Source organism: Musa acuminata, chromosome BXJ1-8 (assembly GCF_036884655.1).
Source record: "Musa acuminata AAA Group cultivar baxijiao chromosome BXJ1-8, Cavendish_Baxijiao_AAA, whole genome shotgun sequence".
Lineage (NCBI taxonomy): Eukaryota > Viridiplantae > Streptophyta > Magnoliopsida > Zingiberales > Musaceae > Musa > Musa acuminata.
The window spans coordinates 39,521,818-39,540,924 of NC_088334.1; the positions used below are offsets into that span (position 1 = coordinate 39,521,818).

Genomic DNA, 19,107 nt, shown 5'->3' on the forward strand with positions numbered 1-19,107 from the left:
GAAAGTCCCGATGGTTTCGGCGCGCGCTTGCCGTGTCCGGTACGCGGCCGGCCTCGTGGGCATCGGAGGGATCCGACAATGGCGATTCCGAGATCGTTCGAGAGGTTTCGGGGCTCCGGTCGTCGATGCGCCGTCCGCGACGTGCACAAAGGCGAGGGACGACGCACACAAAACGAGTGCGATCATACCAGCACTAAAGCACCGGATCCCATCAGAACTCTGAAGTTAAGCCTGCTTGGGCGAGAGTAGTACTAGGATGGGTGACCCCCTGGGAAGTCCTAGTGTTGCACTCCTTTTTGCGCCCCGAGCGGCCAAAAGAGTTACTTAAAACTCTCTTTTAAGCTTTTCAATTTTTCTAGCATTCTGGCCAACAATAAATATGTCATTAACATATATATAGCAGGAGAATAATGAAATCATCATCTAAAAATTTCTTCATAAAACATACAATGACCAGACATGGTTCTAGGATGGGTGACCCCCTGGGAAGTCCTCGTGTTGCACTACTTTTTGCGCCCCGAGCGGCCAAAACCTCTCCCGTCGACCTCCGAGGCGATGGTTTTGGGCCTCGGAATTTGCCGTGACCGCTACGCAGTCAGTCTCGTGGGGCTCGGAGAGAGCTATCCGGAATGGGGCCGCAATAGCGATTCCGAGTTCGTTCGAGAAAGTCCCGATGGTTTCGGCGCGCGCTTGCCGTGTCCGGTACGCGGTCGGCCTCGTGGGCATCGGAGGGATCCAACAATGGCGATTCCGAGATCGTTCGAGAGGTTTCGGGTCTCCGGTCGTCGATGCGCCGTCCGCGACGTGCACAAAGGCGAGGGACGACGCACACAAAACGAGTGCGATCATATCTGCACTAAAGCACCGGATCCCATCAGAACTCCAAAGTTAAGCGTGCTTGTGCGAGAGTAGTACTAGGATGGGTGACCCCCTTGGATGTCCTCGTGTCGCACTCCTTTTTGCGCCCCGAGCGGCCAAAAGACTTACTTAAAACTCTCTTTTAAGCTTTTCAATTTTTCCAGCATTATGGCCAACAATAAATATGTCATTAACATATATATAGCAGGAGAATAATGAAATCATCATCTAAAAATTTCTTCATAAAACATACAATGACCAGACATGGTTCTAGGATGGGTGACCCCCTGGGAAGTCCTCGTGTTGCACTACTTTTTGCGCCCCGAGCGGCCAAAACCTCTCCCGTCGACCTCCGAGGCGATGGTTTTGGGCCTCGGAATTTGCCGTGACCGCTACGCAGTCAGTCTCGTGGGGCTCGGAGAGAGCTTTCCGGAATGGGGCCGCAATAGCGATTCCGAGTTCGTTCGAGAAAGTCCCGATGGTTTCGGCGTGCGCTTGCCGTGTCCGGTACGCGGTCGGCCTCGTGGGCATCGGAGGGATCCGACAATGGCGATTCCGAGATCGTTCGAGAGGTTTCGGGGCTCCGGTCGTCGATGCGCCGTCCGCGACGTGCACAGAGGCGAGGGATGACGCACAAAAAACGAGTGCGATCATACCAGCACCGGATCCCATCAAACTCCGAAGTTAAGCGTGCTTGGGCGAGAGTAGTACTAGGATGGGTGACCCCCTGGGAAGTCCTCGTGTTGCACTCCTTTTTGGGCCCCGAGCGGCCAAAAGACTTACTTAAAACTCTCTTTTAAGCTTTTCAATTTTTCTAGCATTCTGGCCAACAATAAATATGTCATTAACATATATATAGCAGGAGAATAATGAAATTATCATCTAAAAATTTCTTCATAAAACATACAATGACCAGACATGGTTCTAGGATGGGTGACCCCCTGGGAAGTCCTCGTGTTGCACTCCTTTTTGCGCCCCGAGCGGCCAAAACCTCTCCCGTCGACCTCCGAGGCGATGGTTTTGGGCCTCGGAATTTGCTGTGACCGCTACGCAGTCAGTCTCGTGGGGCTCGGAGAGAGCTTTCCGGAATGGGGCCGCAATAGCGATTCCGAGTTCGTTCGAGAAAGTCCCGATGGTTTCGGCGCGCGCTTGCCGTGTCCGGTACGCGGTCGGCCTCGTGGGCATCGGAGGGATCCGACAATGGCGATTCCGAGATCGTTCGAGAGGTTTCGGGGCTCCGGTCGTCGATGCGCCGTCCGCGACGTGCACAAAGGCGAGGGACGACGCACACAAAACGAGTGCGATCATACCAGCACTAAAGCACCGGATCCCATCAGAACTCCGAAGTTAAGCCTGCTTGGGCGAGAGTAGTACTAGGATGGGTGACCCCCTGGGAAGTCCTCTTGTTGCACTCCTTTTTGCGCCACGAGCGGCCAAAAGACTTACTTAAAACTCTCTTTTAAGCTTTTCAATTTTTCCAGCATTATGGCCAACAATAAATATGTCATTAACATATATATAGCAGGAGAATAATGAAATCATCATCTAAAAATTTCTTCATAAAACATACAATGACCAGACATGGTTCTAGGATGGGTGACCCCCTGGGAAGTCCTCGTGTTGCACTACTTTTTGCGCCCCGAGCGGCCAAAACCTCTCCCGTCGACCTCCGAGGCGATGGTTTTGGGCCTCGGAATTTGCCGTGACCGCTACGCAGTCAGTCTCGTGGGGCTCGGAGAGAGCTATCCGGAATGGGGCCGCAATAGCGATTCCGAGTTCGTTCGAGAAATTCCCGATGGTTTCGGCGCGCGCTTGCCGTGTCCGGTACGCGGTCGGCCTCGTGGGCATCGGAGGGATCCGACAATGGCGATTCCGAGATCGTTTGAGAGGTTTCGGGGCTCCGGTCGTCGATGCGCCGTCCGCGACGTGCACAAAGGCGAGGGACGACGCAAAAAAAACGAGTGCGATCATACCAGCATCGGATCCCATCAGAACTCCGAAGTTAAGCGTGCTTGGGCGAGAGTAGTACTAGGATGGGTGACCCCCTGGGAAGTCCTCGTGTTGCACTCCTTTTTGGGCCCCGAGCGGCCAAAAGACTTACTTAAAACTCTCTTTTAAGCTTTTCAATTTTTCTAGCATTCTGGCCAACAATAAATATGTCATTAACATATATATAGCAGGAGAATAATGAAATCATCATCTAAAAATTTCTTCATAAAACATACAATGACCAGACATGGTTCTAGGATGGGTGACCCCCTGGGAAGTCCTCGTGTTGCACTACTTTTTGCGCCCCGAGCGGCCAAAACCTCTCCCGTCGACCTCCGAGGCGATGGTTTTGGGCCTCGGAATTTGCCGTGACCGCTACGCAGTCAGTCTCGTGGGGCTCGGAGAGAGCTTTCCGGAATGGGGCCGCAATAGCGATTCCGAGTTCGTTCGAGAAAGTCCCGATGGTTTCGGCGCGCGCTTGCCGTGTCCGGTACGCGGTCGGCCTCGTGGGCATCGGAGGGATCCGACAATGGCGATTCCGAGATCGTTCGAGAGGTTTCGGGGCTCCGGTCGTCGATGCGCCGTCCGCGACGTGCACAAAGGCGAGGGACGACGCACACAAAACGAGTGCGATCATACCAGCACTAAAGCACCGGATCCCATCAGAACTCCGAAGTTAAGCTTGCTTGTGCGAGAGTAGTACTAGGATGGGTGACCCCCTGGGATGTCCTCGTGTCGCACTCCTTTTTGCGCCCCGAGCGGCCAAAAGACTTACTTAAAACTCTCTTTTAAGCTTTTCAATTTTTCCAGCATTATGGCCAACAATAAATTTGTCATTAACATATATATAGCAGGAGAATAATGAAATCATCATCTAAAAATTTCTTCATAAAACATACAATGACCAGACATGGTTCTAGGATGGGTGACCCCCTGGGAAGTCCTCGTGTTGCACTACTTTTTGCGCCCCGAGCGGCCAAAACCTCTCCCGTCGACCTCCGAGGCGATGGTTTTGGGCCTCGGAATTTGCCGTGACCGCTACGCAGTCAGTCTCGTGGGGCTCGGAGAGAGCTTTCCGGAATGGGGCCGCAATAGCGATTCCGAGTTCGTTCGAGAAAGTCCCGATGGTTTCGGCGCGCGCTTGCCGTGTCCGGTACGCGGTCGGCCTCGTGGGCATCGGAGGGATCCGACAATGGCGATTCCGAGATCGTTCGAGAGGTTTCGGGGCTCCGGTCGTCGATGCGCCGTCCGCGACGTGCACAAAGGCGAGGGATGACGCACAAAAAATGAGTGCGATCATACCAGCATTGGATCCCATCAAACTCCGAAGTTAAGCGTGCTTGGGCGAGAGTAGTACTAGGATGGGTGACCCCCTGGGAAGTCCTCGTGTTGCACTCCTTTTTGGGCCCCGAGCGGCCAAAAGACTTACTTAAAACTCTCTTTTAAGCTTTTCAATTTTTCTAGCATTCTGGCCAACAATAAATATGTCATTAACATATATATAGCAGGAGAATAATGAAATTATCATCTAAAAATTTCTTCATAAAACATACAATGACCAGACATGGTTCTAGGATGGGTGACCCCCTGGGAAGTCCTCGTGTTGCACTCCTTTTTGCGCCCCGAACGGCCAAAACCTCTCCCGTCGACCTCCGAGGCGATGGTTTTGGGCCTCGGAATTTGCTGTGACCGCTACGCAGTCAGTCTCGTGGGGCTCGGAGAGAGCTTTCCGGAATGGGGCCGCAATAGCGATTCCGAGTTCGTTCGAGAAAGTCCCGATGGTTTCGGCGCGCGCTTGCCGTGTCCGGTACGCGGTCGGCCTCGTGGGCATCGGAGGGATCCGACAATGGCGATTCCGAGATCGTTCGAGAGGTTTCGGGGCTCCGGTCGTCGATGCGCCGTCCGCGACGTGCACAAAGGCGAGGGATGACGCACACAAAACGAGTGCGATCATACCAGCACTAAAGCACCGGATCCCATCAGAACTCCGAAGTTAAGCCTGCTTGGGCGAGAGTAGTACTAGGATGGGTGACCCCCTGGGAAGTCCTCTTGTTGCACTCCTTTTTGCGCCACGAGCGGCCAAAAGACTTACTTAAAACTCTCTTTTAAGCTTTTCAATTTTTCCAGCATTATGGCCAACAATAAATATGTCATTAACATATATATAGCAGGAGAATAATGAAATCATCATCTAAAAATTTCTTCATAAAACATACAATGACCAGACATGGTTCTAGGATGGGTGACCCCCTGGGAAGTCCTCGTGTTGCACTACTTTTTGCGCCCCGAGCGGCCAAAACCTCTCCCGTCGACCTCCGAGGCGATGGTTTTGGGCCTCGGAATTTGCCGTGACCGCTACGCAGTCAGTCTCGTGGGGCTCGGAGAGAGCTATCCGGAATGGGGCCGCAATAGCGATTCCGAGTTCGTTCGAGAAAGTCCCGATGGTTTCGGCGCGCGCTTGCCGTGTCCGGTACGCGGTCGGCCTCGTGGGCATCGGAGGGATCCGACAATGGCGATTCCGAGATCGTTTGAGAGGTTTCGGGGCTCCGGTCGTCGATGCGCCGTCCGCGACGTGCACAAAGGCGAGGGACGACGCAAAAAAAACGAGTGCGATCATACCAGCATCGGATCCCATCAGAACTCCGAAGTTAAGCGTGCTTGGGCGAGAGTAGTACTAGGATGGGTGACCCCCTGGGAAGTCCTCGTGTTGCACTCCTTTTTGGGCCCCGAGCGGCCAAAAGACTTACTTAAAACTCTCTTTTAAGCTTTTCAATTTTTCTAGCATTCTGGCCAACAATAAATATGTCATTAACATATATATAGCAGGAGAATAATGAAATCATCATCTAAAAATTTCTTCATAAAACATACAATGACCAGACATGGTTCTAGGATGGGTGACCCCCTGGGAAGTCCTCGTGTTGCACTACTTTTTGCGCCCCGAGCGGCCAAAACCTCTCCCGTCGACCTCCGAGGCGATGGTTTTGGGCCTCGGAATTTGCCGTGACCGCTACGCAGTCAGTCTCGTGGGGCTCGGAGAGAGCTTTCCGGAATGGGGCCGCAATAGCGATTCCGAGTTCGTTCGAGAAAGTCCCGATGGTTTCGGCGCGCGCTTGCCGTGTCCGGTACGCGGTCGGCCTCGTGGGCATCGGAGGGATCCGACAATGGCGATTCCGAGATCGTTCGAGAGGTTTCGGGGCTCCGGTCGTCGATGCGCCGTCCGCGACGTGCACAAAGGCGAGGGACGACGCACACAAAACGAGTGCGATCATACCAGCACTAAAGCACCGGATCCCATCAGAACTCCGAAGTTAAGCTTGCTTGTGCGAGAGTAGTACTAGGATGGGTGACCCCCTGGGATGTCCTCGTGTCGCACTCCTTTTTGCGCCCCGAGCGGCCAAAAGACTTACTTAAAACTCTCTTTTAAGCTTTTCAATTTTTCCAGCATTATGGCCAACAATAAATTTGTCATTAACATATATATAGCAGGAGAATAATGAAATCATCATCTAAAAATTTCTTCATAAAACATACAATGACCAGACATGGTTCTAGGATGGGTGACCCCCTGGGAAGTCCTCGTGTTGCACTACTTTTTGCGCCCCGAGCGGCCAAAACCTCTCCCGTCGACCTCCGAGGCGATGGTTTTGGGCCTCGGAATTTGCCGTGACCGCTACGCAGTCAGTCTCGTGGGGCTCGGAGAGAGCTTTCCGGAATGGGGCCGCAATAGCGATTCCGAGTTCGTTCGAGAAAGTCCCGATGGTTTCGGCGCGCGCTTGCCGTGTCCGGTACGCGGTCGGCCTCGTGGGCATCGGAGGGATCCGACAATGGCGATTCCGAGATCGTTCGAGAGGTTTCGGGGCTCCGGTCGTCGATGCGCCGTCCGCGACGTGCACAAAGGCGAGGGATGACGCACAAAAATGAGTGCGATCATACCAGCATTGGATCCCATCAAACTCCGAAGTTAAGCGTGCTTGGGCGAGAGTAGTACTAGGATGGGTGACCCCCTGGGAAGTCCTCGTGTTGCACTCCTTTTTGGGCCCCGAGCGGCCAAAAGACTTACTTAAAACTCTCTTTTAAGCTTTTCAATTTTTCTAGCATTCTGGCCAACAATAAATATGTCATTAACATATATATAGCAGGAGAATAATGAAATTATCATCTAAAAATTTCTTCATAAAACATACAATGACCAGACATGGTTCTAGGATGGGTGACCCCCTGGGAAGTCCTCGTGTTGCACTCCTTTTTGCGCCCCGAGCGGCCAAAACCTCTCCCGTCGACCTCCGAGGCGATGGTTTTGGGCCTCGGAATTTGCTGTGACCGCTACGCAGTCAGTCTCGTGGGGCTCGGAGAGAGCTTTCCGGAATGGGGCCGCAATAGCGATTCCGAGTTCGTTCGAGAAAGTCCCGATGGTTTCGGCGCGCGCTTGCCGTGTCCGGTACGCGGTCGGCCTCGTGGGCATCGGAGGGATCCGACAATGGCGATTCCGAGATCGTTCGAGAGGTTTCGGGGCTCCGGTCGTCGATGCGCCGTCCGCGACGTGCACAAAGGCGAGGGACGACGCACACAAAACGAGTGCGATCATACCAGCACTAAAGCACCGGATCCCATCAGAACTCCGAAGTTAAGCCTGCTTGGGCGAGAGTAGTACTAGGATGGGTGACCCCCTGGGAAGTCCTCGTGTTGCACTCCTTTTTGTGCCACGAGCGGCCAAAAGACTTACTTAAAACTCTCTTTTAAGCTTTTCAATTTTTCCAGCATTATGGCCAACAATAAATATGTCATTAACATATATATAGCAGGAGAATAATGAAATCATCATCTAAAAATTTCTTCATAAAACATACAATGACCAGACATGGTTCTAGGATGGGTGACCCCCTGGGAAGTCCTCGTGTTGCACTACTTTTTGCGCCCCGAGCGGCCAAAACCTCTCCCGTCGACCTCCGAGGCGATGGTTTTGGGCCTCGGAATTTGCCGTGACCGCTACGCAGTCAGTGTCGTGGGGCTCGGAGAGAGCTTTCCGGAATGGGGCCGCAATAGCGATTCCGAGTTCGTTCGAGAAAGTCCCGATGGTTTCGGCGCGCGCTTGCCGTGTCCGGTACGCGGTCGGCCTCGTGGGCATCGGAGGGATCCGACAATGGCGATTCCGAGATCGTTCGAGAGGTTTCGGGGCTCCGGTCGTCGATGCGCCGTCCGCGACGTGCACAAAGGCGAGGGACGACGCACACAAAACGAGTGCGATCATACCAGCACTAAAGCACCGGATCCCATCAGAACTCCGAAGTTAAGCTTGCTTGTGCGAGAGTAGTACTAGGATGGGTGACCCCCTGGGATGTCCTCGTGTCGCACTCCTTTTTGCGCCCCGAGCGGCCAAAAGACTTACTTAAAACTCTCTTTTAAGCTTTTCAATTTTTCCAGCATTATGGCCAACAATAAATTTGTCATTAACATATATATAGCAGGAGAATAATGAAATCATCATCTAAAAATTTCTTCATAAAACATACAATGACCAGACATGGTTCTAGGATGGGTGACCCCCTGGGAAGTCCTCGTGTTGCACTACTTTTTGCGCCCCGAGCGGCCAAAACCTCTCCCGTCGACCTCCGAGGCGATGGTTTTGGGCCTCGGAATTTGCCGTGACCGCTACGCAGTCAGTCTCGTGGGGCTCGGAGAGAGCTTTCCGGAATGGGGCCGCAATAGCGATTCCGAGTTCGTTCGAGAAAGTCCCGATGGTTTCGGCGCGCGCTTGCCGTGTCCGGTACGCGGTCGGCCTCGTGGGCATCGGAGGGATCCGACAATGGCGATTCCGAGATCGTTTGAGAGGTTTCGGGGCTCCGGTCGTCGATGCGCCGTCCGCGACGTGCACAAAGGCGAGGGACGACGCAAAAAAAATGAGTGCGATCATACCAGCATCGGATCCCATCAGAACTCCGAAGTTAAGCGTGCTTGGGCGAGAGTAGTACTAGGATGGGTGACCCCCTGGGAAGTCCTCGTGTTGCACTCCTTTTTGGGCCCCGAGCGGCCAAAAGACTTACTTAAAACTCTCTTTTAAGCTTTTCAATTTTTCTAGCATTCTGGCCAACAATAAATATGTCATTAACATATATATAGCAGGAGAATAATGAAATCATCATCTAAAAATTTCTTCATAAAACATACAATGACCAGACATGGTTCTAGGATGGGTGACCCCCTGGGAAGTCCTCGTGTTGCACTACTTTTTGCGCCCCGAGCGGCCAAAACCTCTCCCGTCGACCTCCGAGGCGATGGTTTTGGGCCTCGGAATTTGCCGTGACCGCTACGCAGTCAGTCTCGTGGGGCTCGGAGAGAGCTTTCCGGAATGGGGCCGCAATAGCGATTCCGAGTTCGTTCGAGAAAGTCCTGATGGTTTCGGCGCGCGCTTGCCGTGTCCGGTACGCGGTCGGCCTCTTGGGCATCGGAGGGATCCGACAATGGCGATTCCGAGATCGTTCGAGAGGTTTCGGGGCTCCGGTCGTCGATGCGCCGTCCGCGACGTGCACAAAGGCGAGGGACGACGCACACAAAACGAGTGCGATCATACCAGCACTAAAGCACCGGATCCCATCAGAACTCCGAAGTTAAGCGTGCTTGTTCGAGAGTAGTACTAGGATGGGTGACCCCCTGGGATGTCCTCGTGTCGCACTCCTTTTTGCGCCCCGAGCGGCCAAAAGACTTACTTAAAACTCTCTTTTAAGCTTTTCAATTTTTCCAGCATTATGGCCAACAATAAATATGTCATTAACATATATATAGCAGGAGAATAATGAAATCATCATCTAAAAATTTCTTCATAAAACATACAATGACCAGACATGGTTCTAGGATGGGTGACCCCCTGGGAAGTCCTCGTGTTGCACTACTTTTTGCGCCCCGAGCGGCCAAAACCTCTCCCGTCGACCTCCGAGGCGATGGTTTTGGGCCTCGGAATTTGCTGTGACCGCTACGCCGTCAGTCTCGTGGGGCTCGGAGAGAGCTTTCCGGAATGGGGCCGCAATAGCGATTCCGAGTTCGTTCGAGAAAGTCCCGATGGTTTCGGCACGCGCTTGCCGTGTCCGGTACGCGGTCGGCCTCGTGGGCATCGGAGGGATCCGACAATGGCGATTACGAGATCGTTCGAGAGGTTTCGGGGCTCCGGTCGTCGATGTGCCGTCCGCGACGTGCACAGAGGCGAGGGATGACGCACAAAAAACGAGTGCGATCATACCAGCACCGGATCCCATCAAACTCCGAAGTTAAGCGTGCTTGGGCGAGAGTAGTACTAGGATGGGTGACCCCCTGGGAAGTCCTCGTGTTGCACTCCTTTTTGGGCCCCGAGCGGCCAAAAGACTTACTTAAAACTCTCTTTTAAGCTTTTCAATTTTTCTAGCATTCTGGCCAACAATAAATATGTCATTAACATATATATAGCAGGAGAATAATGAAATTATCATCTAAAAATTTCTTCATAAAACATACAATGACCAGACATGGTTCTAGGATGGGTGACCCCCTGGGAAGTCCTCGTGTTGCACTCCTTTTTGCGCCCCGAGCGGCCAAAACCTCTCCCGTCGACCTCCGAGGCGATGGTTTTGGGCCTCGGAATTTGCTGTGACCGCTACGCAGTCAGTCTCGTGGGGCTCGGAGAGAGCTTTCCGGAATGGGGCCGCAATAGCGATTCCGAGTTCGTTCGAGAAAGTCCCGATGGTTTCGGCGCGCGCTTGCCGTGTCCGGTACGCGGTCGGCCTCGTGGGCATCGGAGGGATCCGACAATGGCGATTCCGAGATCGTTCGAGAGGTTTCGGGGCTCCGGTCGTGGATGCGCCGTCCGCGACGTGCACAAAGGCGAGTGACGACGCACACAAAACGAGTGCGATCATACCAGCACTAAAGCACCGGATCCCATCAGAACTCCGAAGTTAAGCCTGCTTGGGCGAGAGTAGTACTAGGATGGGTGACCCCCTGGGAAGTCCTCTTGTTGCACTCCTTTTTGCGCCACGAGCGGCCAAAAGACTTACTTAAAACTCTCTTTTAAGCTTTTCAATTTTTCCAGCATTATGGCCAACAATAAATATGTCATTAACATATATATAGCAGGAGAATAATGAAATCATCATCTAAAAATTTCTTCATAAAACATACAATGACCAGACATGGTTCTAGGATGGGTGACCCCCTGGGAAGTCCTCGTGTTGCACTACTTTTTGCGCCCCGAGCGGCCAAAACCTCTCCCGTCGACCTCCGAGGCGATGGTTTTGGGCCTCGGAATTTGCCGTGACCGCTACGCAGTCAGTCTCGTGGGGCTCGGAGAGAGCTTTCCGGAATGGGGCCGCAATAGCGATTCCGAGTTCGTTCGAGAAAGTCCCGATGGTTTCGGCACGCGCTTGCCGTGTCCGGTACGCGGTCGGCCTCGTGGGCATCGGAGGGATCCGACAATGGCGATTACGAGATCGTTCGAGAGGTTTCGGGGCTCCGGTCGTCGATGCGCCGTCCGCGACGTGCACAGAGGCGAGGGATGACGCACAAAAAACGAGTGCGATCATACCAGCACCGGATCCCATCAAACTCCGAAGTTAAGCGTGCTTGGGCGAGAGTAGTACTAGGATGGGTGACCCCCTGGGAAGTCCTCGTGTTGCACTCCTTTTTGGGCCCCGAGCGGCCAAAAGACTTACTTAAAACTCTCTTTTAAGCTTTTCAATTTTTCTAGCATTCTGGCCAACAATAAATATGTCATTAACATATATATAGCAGGAGAATAATGAAATTATCATCTAAAAATTTCTTCATAAAACATACAATGACCAGACATGGTTCTAGGATGGGTGACCCCCTGGGAAGTCCTCGTGTTGCACTCCTTTTTGCGCCCCGAGCGGCCAAAACCTCTCCCGTCGACCTCCGAGGCGATGGTTTTGGGCCTCGGAATTTGCTGTGACCGCTACGCAGTCAGTCTCGTGGGGCTCGGAGAGAGCTTTCCGGAATGGGGCCGCAATAGCGATTCCGAGTTCGTTCGAGAAAGTCCCGATGGTTTCGGCGCGCGCTTGCCGTGTCCGGTACGCGGTCGGCCTCGTGGGCATCGGAGGGATCCGACAATGGCGATTCCGAGATCGTTCGAGAGGTTTCGGGGCTCCGGTCGTGGATGCGCCGTCCGCGACGTGCACAAAGGCGAGTGACGACGCACACAAAACGAGTGCGATCATACCAGCACTAAAGCACCGGATCCCATCAGAACTCCGAAGTTAAGCCTGCTTGGGCGAGAGTAGTACTAGGATGGGTGACCCCCTGGGAAGTCCTCTTGTTGCACTCCTTTTTGCGCCACGAGCGGCCAAAAGACTTACTTAAAACTCTCTTTTAAGCTTTTCAATTTTTCCAGCATTATGGCCAACAATAAATATGTCATTAACATATATATAGCAGGAGAATAATGAAATCATCATCTAAAAATTTCTTCATAAAACATACAATGACCAGACATGGTTCTAGGATGGGTGACCCCCTGGGAAGTCCTCGTGTTGCACTACTTTTTGCGCCCCGAGCGGCCAAAACCTCTCCCGTCGACCTCCGAGGCGATGGTTTTGGGCCTCGGAATTTGCCGTGACCGCTACGCAGTCAGTCTCGTGGGGCTCGGAGAGAGCTATCCGGAATGGGGCCGCAATAGCGATTCCGAGTTCGTTCGAGAAAGTCCCGATGGTTTCGGCGCGCGCTTGCCGTGTCCGGTACGCGGTCGGCCTCGTGGGCATCGGAGGGATCCGACAATGGCGATTCCGAGATCGTTTGAGAGGTTTCGGGGCTCCGGTCGTCGATGCGCCGTCCGCGACGTGCACAAAGGCGAGGGACGACGCAAAAAAAACGAGTGCGATCATACCAGCATCGGATCCCATCAGAACTCCGAAGTTAAGCGTGCTTGGGCGAGAGTAGTACTAGGATGGGTGACCCCCTGGGAAGTCCTCGTGTTGCACTCCTTTTTGGGCCCCGAGCGGCCAAAAGACTTACTTAAAACTCTCTTTTAAGCTTTTCAATTTTTCTAGCATTCTGGCCAACAATAAATATGTCATTAACATATATATAGCAGGAGAATAATGAAATCATCATCTAAAAATTTCATCAAAAAACATACAATGACCAGACATGGTTCTAGGATGGGTGACCCCCTGGGAAGTCCTCGTGTTGCACTACTTTTTGCGCCCCGAGCGGCCAAAACCTCTCCCGTCGACCTCCGAGGCGATGGTTTTGGGCCTCGGAATTTGCCGTGACCGCTACGCAGTCAGTCTCGTGGGGCTCGGAGAGAGCTTTCCGGAATGGGGCCGCAATAGCGATTCCGAGTTCGTTCGAGAAAGTCCTGATGGTTTCGGCGCGCGCTTGCCGTGTCCGGTACGCGGTCGGCCTCGTGGGCATCGGAGGGATCCGACAATGGCGATTCCGAGATCGTTCGAGAGGTTTCGGGGCTCCGGTCGTCGATGCGCCGTCCGCGACGTGCACAAAGGCGAGGGACGACGCACACAAAACGAGTGCGATCATACCAGCACTAAAGCACCGGATCCCATCAGAACTCCGAAGTTAAGCTTGCTTGTGCGAGAGTAGTACTAGGATGGGTGACCCCCTGGGATGTCCTCGTGTCGCACTCCTTTTTGCGCCCCGAGCGGCCAAAAGACTTACTTAAAACTCTCTTTTAAGCTTTTCAATTTTTCCAGCATTATGGCCAACAATAAATTTGTCATTAACATATATATAGCAGGAGAATAATGAAATCATCATCTAAAAATTTCTTCATAAAACATACAATGACCAGACATGGTTCTAGGATGGGTGACCCCCTGGGAAGTCCTCGTGTTGCACTACTTTTTGCGCCCCGAGCGGCCAAAACCTCTCCCGTCGACCTCCGAGGCGATGGTTTTGGGCCTCGGAATTTGCCGTGACCGCTACGCAGTCAGTCTCGTGGGGCTCGGAGAGAGCTTTCCGGAATGGGGCCGCAATAGCGATTCCGAGTTCGTTCGAGAAAGTCCTGATGGTTTCGGCGCGCGCTTGCCGTGTCCGGTACGCGGTCGGCCTCGTGGGCATCGGAGGGATCCGACAATGGCGATTCCGAGATCGTTCGAGAGGTTTCGGGGCTCCGGTCGTCGATGCGCCGTCCGCGACGTGCACAAAGGCGAGGGACGACGCACACAAAACGAGTGCGATCATACCAGCACTAAAGCACCGGATCCCATCAGAACTCCGAAGTTAAGCTTGCTTGGGCGAGAGTAGTACTAGGATGGGTGACCCCCTGGGATGTCCTCGTGTCGCACTCCTTTTTGCGCCCCGAGCGGCCAAAAGACTTACTTAAAACTCTCTTTTAAGCTTTTCAATTTTTCCAGCATTATGGCCAACAATAAATTTGTCATTAACATATATATAGCAGGAGAATAATGAAATCATCATCTAAAAATTTCTTCATAAAACATACAATGACCAGACATGGTTCTAGGATGGGTGACCCCCTGGGAAGTCCTCGTGTTGCACTACTTTTTGCGCCCCGAGCGGCCAAAACCTCTCCCGTCGACCTCCGAGGCGATGGTTTTGGGCCTCAGAATTTGCCGTGACCGCTACGCAGTCAGTCTCGTGGGGCTCGGAGAGAGCTTTCCGGAATGGGGCCGCAATAGCGATTCCGAGTTCGTTCGAGAAAGTCCCGATGGTTTCGGCGCGCGCTTGCCGTGTCCGGTACGCGGTCGGCCTCATGGGCATCGGAGGTATCCGACAATGGCGATTCCGAGATCGTTCGAGAGGTTTCGGGGCTCCGGTCGTCGATGCGCCGTCCGCGACGTGCACAAAGGCGAGGGATGACGCACAAAAAACGAGTGCGATCATACCAGCACCGGATCCCATCAAACTCCGAAGTTAAGCGAGCTTGGGCGAGAGTAGTACTAGGATGGGTGACCCCCTGGGAAGTCCTCGTGTTGCACTCCTTTTTGGGCCCCGAGCGGCCAAAAGACTTACTTAAAACTCTCTTTTAAGCTTTTCAATTTTTCTAGCATTCTGGCCTACAATAAATATGTCATTAACATATATATAGCAGGAGAATAATGAAATTATCATCTAAAAATTTCTTCATAAAACATACAATGACCAGACATGGTTCTAGGATGGGTGACCCCCTGGGAAGTCCTCGTGTTGCACTCCTTTTTGCGCCCCGAGCGGCCAAAACCTCTCCCGTCGACCTCCGAGGCGATGGTTTTGGGCCTCGGAATTTGCTGTGACCGCTACGCAGTCAGTCTCGTGGGGCTCGGAGAGAGCTTTCCGGAATGGGGCCGCAATAGCGATTCCGAGTTCGTTCGAGAAAGTCCCGATGGTTTCGGCGCGCGCTTGCCGTGTCCGGTACGCGGTCGGCCTCGTGGGCATCGGAGGGATCCGACAATGGCGATTCCGAGATCGTTCGAGAGGTTTCGGGGCTCCGGTCGTCGATGCGCCGTCCGCGACGTGCACAAAGGCGAGGGACGACGCACACAAAACGAGTGCGATCATACCAGCACTAAAGCACCGGATCCCATCAGAACTCCGAAGTTAAGCCTGCATGGGCGAGAGTAGTACTAGGATGGGTGACCCCCTGGGAAGTCCTCTTGTTGCACTCCTTTTTGCGCCACGAGCGGCCAAAAGACTTACTTAAAACTCTCTTTTAAGCTTTTCAATTTTTCCAGCATTATGGCCAACAATAAATATGTCATTAACATATATATAGCAGGAGAATAATGAAATCATCATCTAAAAATTTCTTCATAAAACATACAATGACCAGACATGGTTCTAGGATGGGTGACCCCCTGGGAAGTCCTCGTGTTGCACTACTTTTTGCGCCCCGAGCGGCCAAAACCTCTCCCGTCGACCTCCGAGGCGATGGTTTTGGGCCTCGGAATTTGCCGTGACCGCTACGCAGTCAGTCTCGTGGGGCTCGGAGAGAGCTATCCGGAATGGGGCCGCAATAGCGATTCCGAGTTCGTTCGAGAAAGTCCCGATGGTTTCGGCGCGCGCTTGCCGTGTCCGGTACGCGGTCGGCCTCGTGGGCATCGGAGGGATCCGACAATGGCGATTCCGAGATCGTTTGAGAGGTTTCGGGGCTCCGGTCGTCGATGCGCCGTCCGCGACGTGCACAAAGGCGAGGGACGACGCAAAAAAAATGAGTGCGATCATACCAGCATCGGATCCCATCAGAACTCCGAAGTTAAGCGTGCTTGGGCGAGAGTAGTACTAGGATGGGTGACCCCCTGGGAAGTCCTCGTGTTGCACTCCTTTTTGGGCCCCGAGCGGCCAAAAGACTTACTTAAAACTCTCTTTTAAGCTTTTCAATTTTTCTAGCATTCTGGCCAACAATAAATATGTCATTAACATATATATAGCAGGAGAATAATGAAATCATCATCTAAAAATTTCTTCATAAAACATACAATGACCAGACATGGTTCTAGGATGGGTGACCCCCTGGGAAGTCCTCGTGTTGCACTACTTTTTGCGCCCCGAGCGGCCAAAACCTCTCCCGTCGACCTCCGAGGCGATGGTTTTGGGCCTCGGAATTTGCCGTGACCGCTACGCAGTCAGTCTCGTGGGGCTCGGAGAGAGCTTTCCGGAATGGGGCCGCAATAGCGATTCCGAGTTCGTTCGAGAAAGTCCTGATGGTTTCGGCGCGCGCTTGCCGTGTCCGGTACGCGGTCGGCCTCTTGGGCATCGGAGGGATCCGACAATGGCGATTCCGAGATCGTTCGAGAGGTTTCGGGGCTCCGGTCGTCGATGCGCCGTCCGCGACGTGCACAAAGGCGAGGGACGACGCACACAAAACGAGTGCGATCATACCAGCACTAAAGCACCGGATCCCATCAGAACTCCGAAGTTAAGCGTGCTTGTTCGAGAGTAGTACTAGGATGGGTGACCCCCTGGGATGTCCTCGTGTCGCACTCCTTTTTGCGCCCCGAGCGGCCAAAAGACTTACTTAAAACTCTCTTTTAAGCTTTTCAATTTTTCCAGCATTATGGCCAACAATAAATATGTCATTAACATATATATAGCAGGAGAATAATGAAATCATCATCTAAAAATTTCTTCATAAAACATACAATGACCAGACATGGTTCTAGGATGGGTGACCCCCTGGGAAGTCCTCGTGTTGCACTACTTTTTGCGCCCCGAGCGGCCAAAACCTCTCCCGTCGACCTCCGAGGCGATGGTTTTGGGCCTCGGAATTTGCTGTGACCGCTACGCCGTCAGTCTCGTGGGGCTCGGAGAGAGCTTTCCGGAATGGGGCCGCAATAGCGATTCCGAGTTCGTTCGAGAAAGTCCCGATGGTTTCGGCGCGCGCTTGCCGTGTCCGGTACGCGGTCGGCCTCGTGGGCATCGGAGGGATCCGACAATGGCGATTCCGAGATCGTTCGAGAGGTTTCGGGGCTCCGTTCGTCGATGCGCCGTCCGCGACGTGCACAAAGGCGAGGGACGACGCACACAAAACCAGTGCGATCATACCAGCACTAAAGCACCGGATCCCATCAGAACTCCGAAGTTAAGCGTGCTTGTTCGAGAGTAGTACTAGGATGGGTGACCCCCTGGGATGTCCTCGTGTCGCACTCCTTTTTGCGCCCCGAGCGGCCAAAAGACTTACTTAAAACTCTCTTTTAAGCTTTTCAATTTTTCCAGCATTATGGCCAACAATAAATATGTCATTAACATATATATAGCAGGAGAATAATGAAATCATCATCTAAAAATTTCTTCATAAAACATACAATGACCAGACATGGTTCTAGGATGGGTGACCCCCTGGGAAGTCCTCGTGTTGCACTACTTTTTGCGCCCCGAGCGGCCAAAACCTCTCCCGTCGACCTCCGAGGCGATGGTTTTGGGCCTCGGAATTTGCTGTGACCGCTACGCCGTCAGTCTCGTGGGGCTCGGAGAGAGCTTTCCGGAATGGGGCCGCAATAGCGATTCCGAGTTCGTTCGAGAAAGTCCCGATGGTTTCGGCGCGCGCTTGCCGTGTCCGGTACGCGGTCGGCCTCGTGGGCATCGGAGGGATCCGACAATGGCGATTCCGAGATCGTTCGAGAGGTTTCGGGGCTCCGGTCGTCGATGCGCCGTCCGCGACGTGCACAAAGGCGAGGGACGACGCACACAAAACCAGTGCGATCATACCAGCACTAAAGCACCGGATCCCATCAGAACTCCGAAGTTAAGCTTGCTTGTGCGAGAGTAGTACTAGGATGGGTGACCCCCTGGGATGTCCTCGTGTCGCACTCCTTTTTGCGCCCCGAGCGGCCAAAAGACTTACTTAAAACTCTCTTTTAAGCTTTTCAATTTTTCCAGCATTATGGCCAACAATAAATTTGTCATTAACATATATATAGCAGGAGAATAATGAAATCATCATCTAAAAATTTCTTCATAAAACATACAATGACCAGACATGGTTCTAGGATGGGTGACCCCCTGGGAAGTCCTCGTGTTGCACTACTTTTTGCGCCCCGAGCGGCCAAAACCTCTCCCGTCGACCTCCGAGGCGATGGTTTTGGGCCTCGGAATTTGCCGTGACCGCTACGCAGTTAGTCTCGTGGGGCTCGGAGAGAGCTTTCCGGAATGGGGCCGCAATAGCGATTCCGAGTTCGTTCGAGAAAGTCCCGATGGTTTCGGCGCGCGCTTGCCGTGTCCGGTACGCGGTCGGCCTCGTGGGCATCGGAGGGATCCGACAATGGCGATTCCGAGATCGTTCGAGAGGTTTCGGGGCTCCGGTCGTCGATGCGCCGTCCGCGACGTGCACAAAGGCGAGGGATGACGCACAAAAAACGAGTGCGATCATACCAGCACCGGATCCCATCAAACTCCGAAGTTAAGCGTGCTTGGGCGAGAGTAGTACTAGGATGGGTGACCACCTGGGAAGTCCTCGTGTTGCACTCCTTTTTGGGCCCCGAGCGGCCAAAAGACTTACTTAAAACTCTCTTTTAAGCTTTTCAATTTTTCTAGCATTCTGGCCAACAATAAATATGTCATTAACATATATATAGCAGGAGAATAATGAAATTATCATCTAAAAATTTCTTCATAAAACATACAATGACCAGACATGGTTCTAGGATGGGTGACCCCCTGGGAAGTCCTCGTGTTGCACTCCTTTTTGCGCCCCGAGCGGCCAAAACCTCTCCCGTCGACCTCCGAGGCGATGGTTTTGGGCCTCGGAATTTGCTGTGACCGCTACGCAGTCAGTCTCGTGGGGCTCGGAGAGAGCTTTCCGGAATGGGGCCGCAATAGCGA

The 19,107-nt window shown here is 53.0% G+C and overlaps 17 non-coding genes and 12 pseudogenes across 17 annotated transcripts; all 29 read left to right on the top strand.

Annotated features, from left to right (window-relative positions):
- The first annotated feature begins 174 nt into the window (after positions 1-174).
- On the top strand, positions 175-293 carry LOC135589933 (5S ribosomal RNA). The gene has a single exon (XR_010477339.1). It is a non-coding gene; the product is annotated as a 5S ribosomal RNA (ribosomal RNA).
- A 544-nt stretch (positions 294-837) lies between these two features.
- On the top strand, positions 838-956 carry LOC135590475 (5S ribosomal RNA). The gene has a single exon (XR_010477882.1). It is a non-coding gene; the product is annotated as a 5S ribosomal RNA (ribosomal RNA).
- A 544-nt stretch (positions 957-1,500) lies between these two features.
- Positions 1,501-1,610, top strand: LOC135591736 (5S ribosomal RNA; annotated as a pseudogene).
- A 544-nt stretch (positions 1,611-2,154) lies between these two features.
- On the top strand, positions 2,155-2,273 carry LOC135589815 (5S ribosomal RNA). Its single transcript, XR_010477221.1, has one exon. It is a non-coding gene; the product is annotated as a 5S ribosomal RNA (ribosomal RNA).
- A 544-nt stretch (positions 2,274-2,817) lies between these two features.
- On the top strand, positions 2,818-2,928 carry LOC135591452 (5S ribosomal RNA; annotated as a pseudogene).
- A 544-nt stretch (positions 2,929-3,472) lies between these two features.
- Positions 3,473-3,591, top strand: LOC135590302 (5S ribosomal RNA). Its single transcript, XR_010477709.1, has one exon. It is a non-coding gene; the product is annotated as a 5S ribosomal RNA (ribosomal RNA).
- A 544-nt stretch (positions 3,592-4,135) lies between these two features.
- Positions 4,136-4,245, top strand: LOC135591779 (5S ribosomal RNA; annotated as a pseudogene).
- A 544-nt stretch (positions 4,246-4,789) lies between these two features.
- Positions 4,790-4,908, top strand: LOC135589816 (5S ribosomal RNA). Its single transcript, XR_010477222.1, has one exon. It is a non-coding gene; the product is annotated as a 5S ribosomal RNA (ribosomal RNA).
- Positions 4,909-5,452: 544 nt separating this feature from the next.
- On the top strand, positions 5,453-5,563 carry LOC135591454 (5S ribosomal RNA; annotated as a pseudogene).
- Positions 5,564-6,107: 544 nt separating this feature from the next.
- LOC135590303 (5S ribosomal RNA) lies at positions 6,108-6,226 on the top strand. The gene has a single exon (XR_010477710.1). It is a non-coding gene; the product is annotated as a 5S ribosomal RNA (ribosomal RNA).
- A 543-nt stretch (positions 6,227-6,769) lies between these two features.
- On the top strand, positions 6,770-6,879 carry LOC135591780 (5S ribosomal RNA; annotated as a pseudogene).
- A 544-nt stretch (positions 6,880-7,423) lies between these two features.
- Positions 7,424-7,542, top strand: LOC135591790 (5S ribosomal RNA). The gene has a single exon (XR_010478608.1). It is a non-coding gene; the product is annotated as a 5S ribosomal RNA (ribosomal RNA).
- Positions 7,543-8,086: 544 nt separating this feature from the next.
- On the top strand, positions 8,087-8,205 carry LOC135590304 (5S ribosomal RNA). The gene has a single exon (XR_010477711.1). It is a non-coding gene; the product is annotated as a 5S ribosomal RNA (ribosomal RNA).
- A 544-nt stretch (positions 8,206-8,749) lies between these two features.
- Positions 8,750-8,860, top strand: LOC135591455 (5S ribosomal RNA; annotated as a pseudogene).
- Positions 8,861-9,404: 544 nt separating this feature from the next.
- On the top strand, positions 9,405-9,523 carry LOC135590238 (5S ribosomal RNA). Its single transcript, XR_010477645.1, has one exon. It is a non-coding gene; the product is annotated as a 5S ribosomal RNA (ribosomal RNA).
- A 544-nt stretch (positions 9,524-10,067) lies between these two features.
- On the top strand, positions 10,068-10,177 carry LOC135591737 (5S ribosomal RNA; annotated as a pseudogene).
- A 544-nt stretch (positions 10,178-10,721) lies between these two features.
- On the top strand, positions 10,722-10,840 carry LOC135589817 (5S ribosomal RNA). Its single transcript, XR_010477224.1, has one exon. It is a non-coding gene; the product is annotated as a 5S ribosomal RNA (ribosomal RNA).
- A 544-nt stretch (positions 10,841-11,384) lies between these two features.
- Positions 11,385-11,494, top strand: LOC135591738 (5S ribosomal RNA; annotated as a pseudogene).
- Positions 11,495-12,038: 544 nt separating this feature from the next.
- Positions 12,039-12,157, top strand: LOC135589819 (5S ribosomal RNA). Its single transcript, XR_010477226.1, has one exon. It is a non-coding gene; the product is annotated as a 5S ribosomal RNA (ribosomal RNA).
- A 544-nt stretch (positions 12,158-12,701) lies between these two features.
- Positions 12,702-12,812, top strand: LOC135591456 (5S ribosomal RNA; annotated as a pseudogene).
- Positions 12,813-13,356: 544 nt separating this feature from the next.
- On the top strand, positions 13,357-13,475 carry LOC135590305 (5S ribosomal RNA). Its single transcript, XR_010477712.1, has one exon. It is a non-coding gene; the product is annotated as a 5S ribosomal RNA (ribosomal RNA).
- Positions 13,476-14,019: 544 nt separating this feature from the next.
- LOC135589605 (5S ribosomal RNA) lies at positions 14,020-14,138 on the top strand. The gene has a single exon (XR_010477011.1). It is a non-coding gene; the product is annotated as a 5S ribosomal RNA (ribosomal RNA).
- A 544-nt stretch (positions 14,139-14,682) lies between these two features.
- LOC135591730 (5S ribosomal RNA) lies at positions 14,683-14,792 on the top strand (annotated as a pseudogene).
- Positions 14,793-15,336: 544 nt separating this feature from the next.
- On the top strand, positions 15,337-15,455 carry LOC135590065 (5S ribosomal RNA). The gene has a single exon (XR_010477471.1). It is a non-coding gene; the product is annotated as a 5S ribosomal RNA (ribosomal RNA).
- Positions 15,456-15,999: 544 nt separating this feature from the next.
- Positions 16,000-16,110, top strand: LOC135591457 (5S ribosomal RNA; annotated as a pseudogene).
- A 544-nt stretch (positions 16,111-16,654) lies between these two features.
- Positions 16,655-16,773, top strand: LOC135590239 (5S ribosomal RNA). Its single transcript, XR_010477646.1, has one exon. It is a non-coding gene; the product is annotated as a 5S ribosomal RNA (ribosomal RNA).
- A 544-nt stretch (positions 16,774-17,317) lies between these two features.
- LOC135590634 (5S ribosomal RNA) lies at positions 17,318-17,436 on the top strand. The gene has a single exon (XR_010478041.1). It is a non-coding gene; the product is annotated as a 5S ribosomal RNA (ribosomal RNA).
- A 544-nt stretch (positions 17,437-17,980) lies between these two features.
- On the top strand, positions 17,981-18,099 carry LOC135590702 (5S ribosomal RNA). Its single transcript, XR_010478109.1, has one exon. It is a non-coding gene; the product is annotated as a 5S ribosomal RNA (ribosomal RNA).
- A 544-nt stretch (positions 18,100-18,643) lies between these two features.
- Positions 18,644-18,753, top strand: LOC135591726 (5S ribosomal RNA; annotated as a pseudogene).
- The last annotated feature ends 354 nt before the right edge of the window (positions 18,754-19,107 follow it).